Raw genomic sequence first — 16312 nt, forward strand, 5'->3', positions numbered from 1 at the left:
GACAGAGATGCTAAATCAAATGCTGCTGAAAAGAGTGACAGACCATGACTAATTACTACACAGAGCAGGGTATTTGCAAGGATTCCTCCATAAGACATATTTGTACAAAAAGGTTATTTGGCCAGACTGAAAACATAAATTAAGGGTCTGGTATAGGTTCATGAGAAAGAAACCTTATCTACATATCTACTGTGGTGGAGCTAACAAAAGGATGGGAAGACAGGAAATCTCACCCTAGAGGTATCCAGTCTCTTCCCATCATTTCAAACAGGCAGTTCATCACACAGCTAACCTAGTGTGAGCCTCAGGACCGGGACCTGCACATCCCCAGGGAGAGTCCCGCCATGTGATCACATGATCATGCGTTTTTGAATTTGCCAGCCATTTGCAATTTTAAAATGTGTTGTACTCTTTTTCTTAATCTGTATTCACTTTCTTACCTATTTTCTTTCCCTTGAGGAAGACTCTCCAAAACTGTGAGCCTCAGGCATCTTACCACCAGAATCTTCTCCTTCTCCATTCTGTCCATTGCTTACAAAGTTCAGAGTTAGAAAATAAGACTCGGAACATATTCCTTCCTGGACATAGTTTCGTAGGGCTGCCGTAACCAAACACCACAGGCTGGGCGTCTTCAGCGACAGAACTTCTTTCTCACAGTTCTGGAGGCTGGAAGTCCAAGATCAAGGTACCAGCAGGATCGGTTTCGTCTGAGGCCTCGCTCCTTGGCTTGCAGATGGTCACCTTCTCACTGTGTCCTCACGTCGTCTTTCCTCTGTATGTGCACAGATCTCTGGCTTAATCTCTCTAATAAGGACTCTGGCCATATCAGATTAGAGCCCATTTAATGACCTCATTTTACCTTAATTACTTCTGAAAGTCTCTATCCCTAAATACAGTCACCGTCTGAGACACTAGGGGTTAGGACTTCAACATATGAAATTTGGGGCTGATGCCATTCAGCCCGTAACACTCCACCCTTTCATTTGCCATAAATCATGTAGTTCTTACATTCAAATACATTCAACCCATCCCAGCAGCCCAAAAGCCTTAACCCATTCAAGGATCAACTCTAAGTTCCAAACTGTCATTTGTATTGTCACTATCACTTCAGCTTTGCCCTTTGGGATGTTAAAACTCTAGGCAGAAGGCTTTGTTACTCCCAGCACCCAGACACCCAAGCCTACAGCCTCCTCTAGCTGCTGGTATAACAAGGGAAGAGGTGGGCTCAGACCCTAGGCAGTTAAAAGAACAGCTCACCATTGAATAGTTCAACTCAACATTTGAAGTTGACACAATTACATTTTCCTCTAAGAATTTAATTGGCCTGGTTTATGACTCTATGCCAGCCCCAGAGGGCTGATTTCACAAGCTGGGTCATTACTTCGCCCCTACCCCACATCAGCAGGACCCTTAGAGATGCCAATTCATTTCCCACCAGAGGGTCCCCACGTGCCCCAGGACCCTGCAGGTCCTTCATGTTTATCCAGCTTAGTTTCTACCTCCAACATCGCCACTTTTTAACGTCCAACACCCCAAACCAGCAAACAACCCCAGAAGATCAAGGAAACCAAAAGAGACTTACTGGTGAGGCAATTAAAGTGGCAAATCCCACTTTGAGTTGGCTAGATGAGTCACCGAAAAGTGAGGGGAGACTCTGGTGTTTCCATATTTCTGTATTTTATCTCCCATTCTTACCACTTGGCCTGAGGGGTGTGTGTGTGGGTGTGGGTGAGGGGGTGTGTGTGTGAGGCAGCAAGTGGATTACGATAAGAAAACAGAAAATCTTGAGGGGTAGAATAAAGGTAGAAAAGTAAAATCTTACTCTAGGATTTCTAGGTGATGGTGAAGGCTATCTTGCCAACAGACCACACACCACATGCATATACTATGAACAGTTATACACACACACACACATTTGCTGCAAGACAAAATAAACAAAAACCAAAATCCTTCACTTCAAATGTCATAGACCCACGATGACTCATGAATCCTAAGGAATATACACGCACAAAATTGGAACCCATCATTGCTGTTAGGCTATTTTTCTTCTTTATACATGGTAAGTACTCGGGTCTTATTAATTAATTAATTCATTCTTTCATCAAACATGTACTGAGCAGCAGTCATGTGCCAAGAACCCTCCTAAGTGCTGAGGAATCAAAGATGAGTAGAAGCATCAGGTGGCCACAACAATGTAACGTGGGGGAACAGACACTTCCACAGACATTTCAGTGCATTCAGTTGAGTGAGGGCGCAGGAAGGAACAGAGTGCAGACTGGCCTGTGGGAATCAGGAAAATGGGGTGACGCTAGAGCTGGGTGCTGGAGCGAGTGGGGTTCTGGAGAAAGCAGCCAAAGGAATGGTCCTAAATGCAGGGAGGCTGTGTTCAAAGATGCCAAGGCATAGAAGGGAAATCAAAGGAGAAGCATCTCAGGCTTGGACGGTGGAGGTTGAGTACAGCAGACAGAGGAAAACTGGACTCAAAATCCTTCTAGGAATAAGCTTTCCCTTTCATTTCTGTCATTGTCCTAAGGGGAATGAAAACCCTTTGGGTTGACCTAAGTATGGTTCACCCTAAATGTAAGCTCAGTAGCCACAAATGACTTAGGGACTATTTCCGACAAAAAATGAATTTGAAAGGAAATTCTTCTGGAATTAAAAAACAATTTACACTTGCTGACACCAACTACAATCTTTTATTCCATCGAGGTAACTTAGGTAATATGGAGAGTAGGTGCATAGGAACTGGAGACTGGGGAGGCACCGGGCCCCAAAAACAGGATACAGCGTGGAGGGGATTTGTGGGTGCCCCTTAAAAACACTAGCACACATTTTTAGTGTCCTACATCCAGGATCACTTCAGCAGGAGAGTTCTGGGTAGTCCAGTGTGGTTAGTAGTGTAGGTTTTGGAATATGAGCTGAAAAGAATTCCCTAAAGCCACCCAAAGCCTAGCACATTGGCCTAGCTGGGACTTAGTAAATGTGAAGGAATGAATGGATCCTGGGTACCCATTTAATTCTTTACACAGAAGATAAAGTGATTTCATGAAAGCTCTTTTCTGGACATTAAGTTAAGTTCAAGTGCAGTTTTATCTATGAAGGGTCTTCTTAACCATATATGTCCATTGCCACTTTGAATTATTGGAGTTAGAAATCAGGAATCAAACAAAATAATTCTTGAGACCCCCTCCCACTACATCAGGTCCAATCTCCTTGCATTTAGGGTTGGACTTTTATTTGGCACCGTCCCGCACGCATGTTCTAGGCAGTCTCTTTCTCTTCTCCTGCAGAGAACATGTCAATTCCGTCTCCATGCCTCTGCTCAACCTGAGTCTCTCACCTGGAATGCCCTCCCTGCCTCCTTCTGAGTATCTAAAGCTGATCCTTTCCTACAGACCCAGCTCAGTTATGACCACCTAGATCATCTGCTTCCCTTCCTGCTACTGGTATCCAAATATACTTTCTCCCATCTCTGACTTCTTGATGGCCATATGCCACCAGTCTTCAAACTGGGGTATGGACACTTTAAAATAGACAGGAGCTTTCCAAGCAATACACAGTTGAGGATGGCTTTAAGGAAACCAATTCCCAGATCCCCGATGTCCATGTCTGCTCCTTTGTAGCACTGACCTGCATGAGAACTCACCTAGGAAAAAGGTGTTCCCTTTAGCAACTAGCCTTCACCCAGTTTACAAAGAAAGGCACACCTCTCACTCAACTAAAATCTTACAAAATTGTAAAAACCTTCACAGTGCCAAGCAAAGGAAATATTTTAAATCCTGATATGAAAGCTAAGAAAGTGATTGATTGCAATGACTGACTTGAAAGTCTGATGGTTTCTGATTTTTTGTTTTCAATAAAATTGAGAGAGGACCTAATTGAATTTGGATCATTAAAACATTTTAATAATAGATCACTACATGATATATAACTTTGAAAGAATTTTAAAACCAGGACCATATTGTTTATATAAACTTCTTATATCTCCATCTTATGATTTATGCAAAAAGGGTTTCTTGGTGCTTAAACTATAAAACCAAAACCTCAGAATAAAATTGATATTGAATTTTGCCTAATTTAGCAATGACTAGTTGAAAAGAAACAACTAAATGAAAAAAAAAGTTCCATCCATTTTACTAAATGATGCATTTAATAAATACTAATTTTTATGTTTATTTATAAAAAAATTTAGTGCATATTAATTATGCTTTTGATCAGCTGTGTGCTAATTATAATTACAAAACAGAATAAATAGTTGAATATTTATAGCCTTCTGTCATACAACAAGAATATTTAAATTTAGATATACATTTTTGTTGCAAAGACGTATGGGATCCTCAACAAAAGACTTAATCCTCAAAATATATTTCATTAGGATGGGATGCTATCCTAATGGAAGGAGAAGAAGGATAGAAATGTAGGTTAAAGGAGGAAAAAGAACAACGTAAAATTTCCAACTTAGTCATGTATTTTTAACTGCTTTTTTGAAGCATAATTTACATATTATAAACTCCATCCATCGTGGATGTTGAGAATGTTGTGCAACCTTCCCACAGTCCCACTTCAGACCATCTCCAACATCCCAGAAATACTGTTGAGCCCATTGGTGGTAAATGTGCATATTTTTTTGATCTGATTATTCTGATGGTAACAAAATTTTCATTCAATAAAACTCAGACTTTACTGCCACCAGGTAAACAATATACATCTATACATCTACTTTTATTGTAGCTTCAATAAAACCCCAAATCTCATTTTTAAATTAAGTTCCATAAAAATGTTTCATATGTATACAAACACATACATATACCCTCATGGAGAATACACATGTGTGCCTAAAAATAGATTTTAAAGGATAATCTTGTGCTTCATCTTCGCATATAACCTCTTCTAAGAGCATGAAAGAATACACTACTTTTTAAAAATCAGAAATAAAACCTGTTTCTTCTGCATAAAAATGAAAAGTGGGTTTGTTTCATTTCTCATTGACTTGCCTACTCCATATTCCTAATAAAAAAAATAGAAAAATCCCTCAATTACCAGAGATTAAAGCATAAGGGTCTACGTCAGCATGATAAAGCTTTCTAACTGTGATTAAGGTTCCAATCTCATGACATGTGGAATAACCTGTGTAATTATATTCCCCTTAGTGCTACAGAAAAGTCCAAGTGACTGTAATACATGCTAACTTAATCTTAGCCACAGAAAATGTGTTTCTAATTTTCAAATTCGGCAATTTTTCAATAAAAGTTGTTGCACTTCGTCTGATCTATTCTCAAAATACGGAAGTGCTTGAAGCCCGACCACCTGCAATAACAGATTACTGCGCTCTAAAATATTACCATACACCTACGATGTGGAGGCTCAAAGCTTCGCTAAAAAAGATCTTTGTTGTTTTTTCTAAAAGAAAGAAGTGATCCCAAAGTAAAGCTGGTTTTCAGCAGCCTCTCTGCTCCCAAATGCGACTGGCATCAAAGTCTAATGAAAACCTGTTTGCGGACACTGGATCCATTCCAAGGTACACCATTGGCATATTCTAGACCCCTTGGGACATGACTCATATAAAAAACACAGGGCTGTCATCGGATGGCTGGTGGCTCAAATAAATCAAATTTACTTTGAAAACTAAGGCATACCAAAATTTTATTAGGTGAAACTTTGGCATTTCTTATAGCCAACTTGCACATATATATTTTTATTACTTACAGCAGTTAAAAGGTATGCTACCAATCATATGCAAAACAAGGAAAGATTGCAGAGTACATTTTTTACTGGGTGGTAGTAGGAACTACCTTTTTTTTTTTTTTTAAAGGAATTCCAAATAATAAGTTAGTAATAGGTGGCGTCAAAGAATTCAGTCCAGCGTTTGTGTAATTCACAAGCCCTGTGGTGCAAATTTCTCCACTGCTTCTCCCTGCAGAGGCCCCATCACTGGTCTTAAAGACTGACTTTTACCCCAGAGTGATTTCTTGCTCACTAAAACTATCAACTGTACCACACTTCATGGGATGATGACAGATAGTGTTTATAATGTGCATTTATGAGAAACAGACATGAACACACTTGAGTTCTTGATGATCTAAAAAGGATTAAACTTTAAGCTTCAAAGGCCTACTACTGCTTAAACTCTAACTCGTCCACTAAGTCAGTTTCAAATTCCGGATTAGGAGAGTTTAGTCTTCTCTTCAGCTAAATATTAGAAATTTCTTTATTTTTCACTCTAATATAGGTTTACCTTTTAAATATGTGAATCAGTCATCAAAGGCATACCAGGAAACAGGCTCTTGCCCAATGAATAGCATATTTGCAAATTAATATTCACTTTTTAAGGTCACATCTGTCATATTTTTAAAAGTGGCGGCAGCTTATTTTCCTTGAGTGGCAGTTCCTTTAAGAGTTTTATTTAGTGAAGCGTATACTCTTGTGTACATGTTTTAGGACACACACACAAATTTTACCATATTCTACATAGATTACAATTGGCTTTAATTATCAACAAAGTTAAATATTTTGTCATATTGTAATTTGCCAGTCATACCTCTTTTGACAATCGCCTGCTTATGGCCTTTCACTTTTTTTTTTTTTCCTGTTGGTATGTTTGACCTTCCTGATTGGTAATTGCTCTGAAACTATTAACCCTTTGTCAAAGATGTGGCGAATCTTTTTCCCAGTTTCACAATTTACCTTTAGTTTTATTTACGAATTTTTTTCCCTAAACAAAATTTTTAAAAAATGATCAAGTCAAAATAATCACTTCAGAGGGAGGAGGTTATTTAAGTTGAGGGAGAAAAGAGAAACACAGGCAGCCACAAGGGAGGATGATGCCTGCACGGCTGCTCTCAGCCGCCCCAGTTTTCTCTTCCCACCGCAGTCCTGTCCTTCCAAACCCCTGAGCTGAGCCCACTCCCATAAAACGTGTGTTACTGCATCATTTGGCATGGGCCGACTTATTGTCTTGTATTGCTCCTGGGGTAATTCCTGTAATCGCTCGTGAATTCTCAACCAGATTGTAAGCAATATAAGGACAGAAACACTTTTCTATATCTCTTTTCTATTCTATGTGGCTCCAGCATCATGCTCGGCAGGTAATAAGCCTTGAACAATTACTTGTTCATTGATTACAGATGTGCTCCCTCCCTACGTTCCATGGCCAAATCACTCCGTTTTCCTTCCTCGAATATTTTACGGAGGCTACATTTATGTGTGAAAATCACTGAGCCATTTTAAATGAAGTGGTTTCTGTTCTGACAAATTACTGGTTAAACCTGTATTCAGACTAAGTGATTTCTTTCCTTAAGTGATGGGTAGATTCAGTCAAAATAGTTGATTTGAGCCCGTGAGTTGACCTAGCTTGTTTTCAGTCAGTAAGAACACACTGTAACACATAGAAAGTTGAGTTTCCCTGTGATGCCAGCCACTGCTTGCCCAGTGAATTGTGGGAGAAAAGGCTGGTGGTCTTTCCTAGAATGATGCTAAAATAGTCAAAGAAGCTATGCAAGAATATACCTAAAAATGTTCCTAGGAGATCTTTTAGAAATACAATTTTAATAGACTATTGTCTTAGCAAGAAATCACTTTGGGGTAAAAGCCGTTCTTTAAGACTAGTGATGGGGTCTGCTATAGGAAGATGCAGTGGAGAAATCTGCACCATAGGGCTTGTGAAATATGAAAACAGTGGGCTGTTTGACATCACCTATTACTAATTCATTTGGAGTTCCTTTATTAAAAAAAAAAAAAGGTTTACACTATAGAAACAGTATGGAGATTCCTTATAAAAAGCTGAAAACAGACTTACCACAAGATCCAGCAATCCTATTCCTTGGGATATATCTGGAGGGAACTCTAATTCAAAAAGACACGTGCATCCCCATGTTCACAGCAGTGCTATCTACAATAGCCAAGACATGGAAGCAACTTAAATGTCCATCGACAGATGACTGGATAAAGAAGTTGTAGCATATTTATAAGTGGAATACTACTCAGCCATAAAAAGAATAAAATAATGCCACTTGCTGCGACATGGATGGACCTGAAGATCGTCATTCTAAGAGAGGTAAGTCAGAAAGAGAAAGAAAAATACCATATGATATCACTTATAGATGGAATCTTAAAAAATGGCACAAATCTTAAAAAATTTTGTAAAAAATTACAAAATAGAAACAGGTTCACAGACATAGAAAACAAACTTACTGTTACCAGGAAAGGATAAATCAGGAGTTTGGGATTTGCAGATACTAACTACTATATATAAAATAGATAAACAACAAGGTTCTACTGTTTAGCACAGGAAACTATATTCAATATCTTGTAATAACCTATAGTAAAAATATGAAAAAGAATATATGTATGTGTATAAGTGAATCAATATGCTATACATCAAAAATTAACCCAACATTGTAAATCAACTATACTTTAATTTCTAAAAAGAAAGCTTAATAAAAGTTGTCCAAATTAAACCCATGAAGGAATGTGATTTTCACCAACTTAATTGCCACAGAGTAATTAAAATTATAATGCCTGAGGTTGCTAAAGATTGAGAGATATGAGGACATTTGTTCACAGATAATAGGCAGATAAATTGATGTAACAATTTTGGAAGGCACTTCTAAAATAAGTATTAAAAGTCTTAAAATATATAATAATCTTTGACCCAGAAATTTCATTTCTAGGACATTTTCTTAAGGAAACAATTATGGATGTATTCAAAGGCTTGAAGATAAGGAGGATTATAGCATTGTTTAAGATAATGAAATCTTGGAAATGACACACAGATTTAATAAGAGAAGATTAAAGTTTAAAATTAAAGTATAACTTATTAAATAATACTAGCAATATGGCAATATGTCCTATACACTGAGATACAAAGTGGATTACAAAACACTATATGGAATGCATTTCATATTTTAAAATGAGTATACATAAAAAGTTAGAAAGAGACACATTAATATGTAACCAGCATAACAGTAATTATGGGTAATGGGAATACAGTGACTTTTATTTATTTTAGTGTTTTTTTCATTTTATAAAATAAATTTATACTATTTTTATTTGAAAAAAATCTACTCACAAAACAAGCTACAAAAAAGAGTTTGAGGCTAAATTTGTTTGTACATATTTAAAGTGGTTTTCTTAGACTGCAGTACCGACGCTTACTATGTATTGCTTAGAAATTCTTCTTGAGTTTCTAAAAATATGCATTTTCAACAGGGATTTACGATAATGTCCTTTTCTTTTCACTGCAGCTTCAGCAAGAGGGAGTATTTAATAATTTTATAAGGCGATGTTAGTTTACTTTTTAAACCAGATTTTGCAATTTCTTTTTTAAAGTGTTGCATTTAAACTTGTTTCATCAAAGTGGCAGCTAGCAGTTAAATTTTTTAAATTACCAGTAATAGATATAAAAGTGAAACATTTAAAATACATGTAAGTGTACAATTGTTTTATCGGTGTTTGTTGATAGATTTGAGACCGCTTTGTAAAATGTTCTTGTGTCTGGAGAAATGAGATCAGGAAGAAATTTGTTTAATATTCTTCCTGTATGACTTACCTCATGAGAATTTAAGGGGTAACACAAATCACAATCCCCAAGCTCTAACCAAGCTTTGCTTCATGGCTTTAAACACAACTCATTCTTGACTCTCTTAATTAACAGAAGAAATAGTGGGGATGATCACACTTAATAAATTAATAACCAACAGCTTTTGATTATTGCCTTTGCAACAAATGATGGAATTTTTCAACACATATTATACCAAATATAATTGCCATTAATTATTGGAAGTAGGATGAGTTTTGGAGATACATAGAAGTATGTTGGCTATCTGAGGGTTTAAGTTTTAAATAATTCCAAGGAGAAACAAGATAGATTATGGATTTTAAAAAAAGTTGTGCCATATTCCTTTGCCAATTTGGCTCTTAATTCTATCTTGAAACATAAGGATATGATTAACTTGCAGAAATTATTTCTTCTGGAAAGTGAACATTTATTCTCACCTGTACTGCCTCTGAAAATGGAAAAGGTTTCCCAGACTGTTCCAGTGTGACAGTTTTTCTTTAGGTTGAATCAGACCTTTGGGCCAAAGCCCTTTATCAACCAGTCATCAGGAAAGCTTTTCTCAGTCATGAAAAATGACTTTTTTTTTCTTTATAAGCATTCCTGAGAAAGGGGGAAGTTTTCTTCAGGTTTAATTTATAAGTTAGTGTTTTTTTCCATGAATAGTACGGTTTTGTTTGTTCCTGTGCTTGAAAAAAATAACATGCATGGTGTCCGAGGTTTGGATGGAGGAACTGGGGAGGAATCATCTGAGTTGTGCTTCTGCAAGTAAACGGAGCCCAGCGGTGATAGAAACACAATTCTTTGCAGAGGGAATTCTCTTTTGTAAACCAGACTCTGTGTCAAGTGATTCCAAATCCCCACCCAACGTGGTCACCAACAAGACCCTACTCCAAATCATCAGGCAAGAAAACTCTGCCCGGTGACCATTTGGAACAAAGTACCTTCCTTCATGGCAGGTGCAGGAGCTGGGCATTAGGGAAACTGAACTCTGCAACCTGACTTGCAGCTAGAATTCTCTGAAACCCTACAACAGCGTCCTTTTCAGAGAGCTCTCCTGCAATTATCTTTGCTCCTCCTTCCCCAGCTGCTTTCCCCTCCTCATTAAAGATTTAAGAGGTGCTCATATGGCTGAAGCTTTATTAGTTCTGTAAAAGACAGTGTGGCATACTCATGCTCCCAAGCCTTACAAATAAAATTGGAATGTCATTAGCAAAAGTAAAGTGAGAATGGTGGGGAGAGCACTGTGCTGGGAGTCGGGACACTTACTTGTTTGTGTCTCTCTCATCCACAAGGCTGGTCGTTAAAATAGTCATTTGGGGAAACTTCTTCATGCCTCAACTTCCTTCTCTGAAAGACATGAGGGAGTCATGCCAGCCATGTCCTTTCCAGCTTTTACAGTCTTTGAATCAAAATCTGTTCACAAACTATCCCTAAAAATGATTTTCATTTCCCTTCTTCAGTAAGATACACCTTTTTTTCAGTCAGTGACATCAAAGGATTACAACCTGATTTGCCACAAAACTTGTCAACAAGTCTGATCATAAAAATATTCTTGGAGACTTTTTTAGGAAGCCTGTATGATGGCACTTTTCACTGTTTTCTGAACTGGAAGGGAAACAAAATTTCTCCAAAGTTAAATGTGTGTATTTTGTTTTATTTTATTTTATTTTATTTTATTTTATTTTATTTTATTTTATTTTATTTTATTTTGCAGAGGGCTCATATTATAGAACAAAGTATTAAGCAGAACTCATTTATAAACATCCTAACAAAGTCAAATAGAAATTGAAACCATAAATAGAGTGTCATTACTCCAAAACAGTACAAACTCGCTCCATCCACTTGGCTCCCCTGCTCCTTAGAATAAACAATTAATCAGATATGATTTGTGTAAGTCAAATATTTGTAACCATTGTATTTACATGTATTCAAAATCAATATGAAACATTAGGAATAAAATAATTATTAATTTCTAATAAAATCCAGAGTGTACTTTTTTACCTTCTTCATAGAAAATTGTTGAGCATTTTGATTGTGATTCAGAATGTACCTTTGATGACTAGCAACTTTGCAAATGTTTTTCTGCACTTGATACATATAAAACTGGTTTGCATGCAAACTCTGATCTCTTTCTGAATTTTGTGGTAGAGAATGCATTGTCATTAAATATATTCACACTTTTATTTTGAGAATAAAGGAGTTGTTGCTTTCTTTCTAAATGTTATCATATCATTATTGTTACTAAACTTATAGAATACCAGATATTTTCTCCCCCCCCAAAAAAACAACAAAAAAAGAGGTGTCTTTACTAGCTTATAGTTTCTAAGAAACCTCAGTTGCTTTAAATACAACCCTCTTGCCTCAAGTGTGTTGCATTGTATTAATACAATATATCAAAATGTGAATAGGTTTTATGAATTTGTTTTGATTCAATAAGTATGTGGTAAAGCTCTTATCACAAAAAAGATTATTTCAGGGACATGTGACATGAAAAGCAGTACATTAAGGATTCTACCCTGGTGCAGCCAAAAAATATAATTGGAGATAAACCAAGGAAACCAAAACAGCTATTGCAGAGTTCAATCAATGCCAAAATACAATGTTCTAAGAATCAAAGAAAAAAGCGTGATCCCTGGGTATCGGTCAGGTAGGACTTCCTGGAAGAAGTTATTTGAAATTATGTGTTAACACATCCCTTCAGAGGTTTCTATGGGGATAGAATATTCCAAGTGGCTCAAGACTGGCTTGGTAAGGATATATTATAAACACTAATTGACCCAAGTGCTGCTGCCTCCACTTAGAACTAGCTCCCATATCACTTGTTATTGGTTGCACTCTTCCTACAAGGATTCTAGCAAAAGCCCCTAAGCTTATCTGTGTAGAAAGCAGGAACAGAGAACAACAGGAAGCCAGGTTATATAGGCATATCGGACCCACACTGTAAAGCATCTTGAAGGTCGGGCTGAGAATGGAGCTGTCTATATGGACAACTGGAAGCCACTGAACCTTCTGGGCAGACTTGCCTTGTGTTCAGCTTCAACATCAAACTGCCAGCCACGCAAGGGTTGGCTTGGCCCAGGGAGTGTCCCTGGGGTTCAGAAACAACGTGGAAGTCTTTGAGTACTTGACCCTGGGTCATGGCAGTGAGAATAGTGAAGGAAGAGGAGTGATTAAAGAGACAAAGAAGGAGAAAGTCTTTAATCTCAATTATATAAGAAATAAGTCTCAATTATTCAATACTATGGTGGTTCCCAAAATGCTTTTTGGAATTTTCTACTTATAAAAAATAGAACCAACCAAATCTTCTATCCCTGAGGGGTAACTAAAAAGGAGAAGGCCAAGAAAGGGATAAAGTGATTTTGTTGATTTTCTTAATTCTTCTTTTAAAAATTTTCCAGTAGGTTTTGGTGTTAACAATTGACTGAGACCTGACTTTTAAATGAATTTCACATTGAATTATTGTCTGCTTTTAGAAAATTTTTTAAATGTTAAAAAAAATTATGTTTAGTAATTCTATCAGATCAGCTTTTTAAGGGGACTTCAGAATTTACAGATTCAAAAAAAATCACACTTTCAAAAGTATTTTGTCATATTAGAGTAAGTAATATTTGTATTTTTTAATTTTTAGAATTTTTATGATTGCATTAAATGGAAATTTATGTTTTACTATTTAAAATTCGCTTACTTTTCATGTGATATTTTAAACGTTTCCTAAAAATTACATGACCTAAAAATGTATTTGGAAAAGAAATTAAACATGAATTGTAAAGGCCTACAATCAAGAATTTTATATTTAAATAGGTTTACTTTTTACGGCTATTCATTTTTATTTCAAATATACAGCAGATTGAATATATCATCATTTACATACATGACAAAACCCAGTAATCCAAATAAAAAGTTTAAGTTACAAGATCAACAATAAAAGGATTATTTCAGATACTGATTCATATGCTTTGATACATTTTCTTTCTCATCCTACATATCTTATTTGCGTAGAAAAATCGTCAAATGAAACAACGGTGTCAAGAAAACAAAACCCTGACATCTCACTATAAAAGATTCATCTGACACAGAAAACAATTCAAACCTTTAAGGTGCAAAATAAGAAACATGACTTTTAAAAACAGATTAATTATAAGAATGCCAACACACTGAACTCAAAAAACCTACTTCTGAGGTGGCATAGTTAACAATTAAAGACGTCAAACTCTCACATGCCCACAGAATTGTTCAGTTCCCCACTCTGCGTGAGACGTATCTGTGCTGTGTATGGAGCTAATAGGGCAAAGGAATCCAAAAGGGTCTATTTTTTTAATAATAACATTTGTAGCTCCGTTGATAACATAGATGACAGAGACAATACTGACCCAGAAGATTATAAATCAAAAAAGTTCTCATTGCTGAGTAATACTAATAGTAATAAAGCTTATTAGAACCCTGAAGAAAAATGTTTGGGGGAACCACATTTACTCTGCAGATGATTTCCTAACAAATTGCTGGAATTGCAATAGTCATTAGAAAGAAGTAATATATTATGGTAGCACAGCAGAAGGCTTCTCATCCAGAAGTCCTTCTGAACATTCAGAGACTCGGTGATACATTGTCTTCTCCACACTGGTGCTCTCAGATATAAATGTCAGTCTACAGATCTGAATTACACATATTATCAAAATGGTAATCAAATAAAATCCAAGTGTTTACAGTCCTACCTATTTTCAAATTTTTGCCAAAAATACCCTCAGAATACCACTTTCTGCTGTTCCGTGTGTAACTGTGTTGGCTGTCCAAAGGCAGAGTGTTGTCAACAATTTATACACTAAAAGAGAAATTTTTTAATTAGATATTTTTTACTTTGCAGATTTGTTGAAGTATAGGTTTTGGCTTCAAAAAGTCTTCTTTAATGGAAATTTTCACAGATGATGGGAAAATATATTAATATGTAATAACAAATTTTAACTTTAGAAAATTGAGGTTAAAATAATCTGCTGGTAATGTGTGTTCAATATAATAACTTGGGTATTCATAAAAACTGATTAAGAACGAGTAACATTTATGTATTGTTGAAGAAAATCTTTATCATTTGAAATACTCAATTGTTAAAAATGTATCAGTCTGATTTGATATTTGCTGTTGGGTAACAAGAAATTCAAATACTATATTTATCAACAAGAAAAAGGAAAAGTCATTACATTTAAAACATTGATACACCTTTTCTGTTTAATTTAAAGAATTTGCATTATTTTAATTCTGCTCAATGGATATGAAGAGGTCTGTCAAATGAAGGAAGAAGTAATAAATTCGTGTTTGCTATTTGCTGCCTCTTACTCCTGTGAACAAAGTTTCTCACTGATAACGATATTTAACAAGAAATATCATCATTAAAGAAATCGTGATTAGGATATATGTGTAGCCAGCAAGTCATAAAACTATGTAATAAAATGCTGTGTACACTAAAGCAAGCTCCAGTTTCTCGTTTAAAGATGGGAGATTTTATTTCAAAGTGGTGTACAGGTTCAGTACGTATTCTCCCTAGCATTTGTGTTTTACTTTTCTTGACATATCTATATAAGGTAAAGAAAATATAGTATTTTTTTTGCACCAAGCCCCGTGTAGAAGCTTCCAAAATCCTCCCCAGTTTACTCTGATGTGCTGCACAAATACAGTCGCTTTCTGCGTGATCCAATATGAAAACGTTTGGAAGCAGCCACCCTGGGGGAATGAATTTAACTGACCATTAGGCAAAGTACAGCAGAGCAATGAAAAATAAGCCCAAGGTAAGCCAAAAGTCAAAAACATCACCAAGGAGAAAAATCTGTTGACTTTAGCTCACGTTGTTTCTTAGCTCTGAGATTTAAAGAAGCTAGGAGAGGAAGCATGCTGTCTCCTCAGACGTGAGAGTGTAAAGACTTTCCAAAAAGCAGAGCTCCAGTCTTCTGCCAAATTTCTGCAATGGGGTTCCCCATGTGCAAATGGTGGAAACCCCTATGGGCATTAGCTGTAGTTTCTTATAAAGACCACATATAGATTGTCTGAAGTTATAGTCAGTGCCTAAATCTTACCCAACTTGAGAGAGTTTTGGTATTTGGGAAAATCATTTCAAAGCTTCACCCTTCTGGGGACTATCTGGGAACAGGAAGGGAAGAAGCATGTATCTACGCTTAAAATAACGTACATCAATAAATCAACATTCATATTAAATTCCTCAGCTGAGTGGTGATACCGGTCAGAATTTCTGTTAACTGTGAAGACTACAAAGAATCTTTTTAAAAAATACGCTATTTTAAAATCCCATGCAGGAGTAGGTCTGAAGTTTTACATATGTATTCCAATAACTTGTATTTCTTAGGACCGCTGTACTTTTTATCTCAAATACTATTTGAGGATTTTCCAGGTTCAATATGGTGTGCATCAAATTACCCTATATTCCTGTATGTTTCAGAGAGTCTGAAGAGACAAAATAAAATACTTCCCTTTTGATCTAAGATGGCATTTCCTATTTCAGAACAAAAAAACCACAAGAAAGTTTTAAGGCTCCTATCATTAATGTATTCAAAACCTGTGCAGCTTAAAACTAAACATGATTTCCAGTGAAAGAGTTCCAAACCTACTGGAAAAGGCTGAGTCCAGGGGCACGGCTGTGTGCTTCCAAGTAACAGCAAAACTCTACTGTGGACCAACAATAATAACCTAAGAGTTATTGAAGGCATGAGAATAACTTGTAAAAGGCAATTGTAAAGCATTTTGTAAAATATT

The 16312-nt window shown here is 36.3% G+C and overlaps 1 long non-coding RNA gene across 1 annotated transcript; it reads left to right on the forward strand.

The window, feature by feature from the left end:
• The first annotated feature begins 1601 nt into the window (after nucleotides 1–1601).
• LOC116665293 lies at nucleotides 1602–15373 on the forward strand. The gene is made up of 3 exons (XR_004321839.1): nucleotides 1602–1744; nucleotides 14350–14354; nucleotides 15363–15373. It is a non-coding gene; the product is annotated as an uncharacterized LOC116665293 (long non-coding RNA).
• Nucleotides 15374–16312: the final 939 nt, after the last annotated feature.

Source organism: Camelus ferus, chromosome 8 (assembly GCF_009834535.1).
Source record: "Camelus ferus isolate YT-003-E chromosome 8, BCGSAC_Cfer_1.0, whole genome shotgun sequence".
NCBI lineage: Eukaryota > Metazoa > Chordata > Mammalia > Artiodactyla > Camelidae > Camelus > Camelus ferus.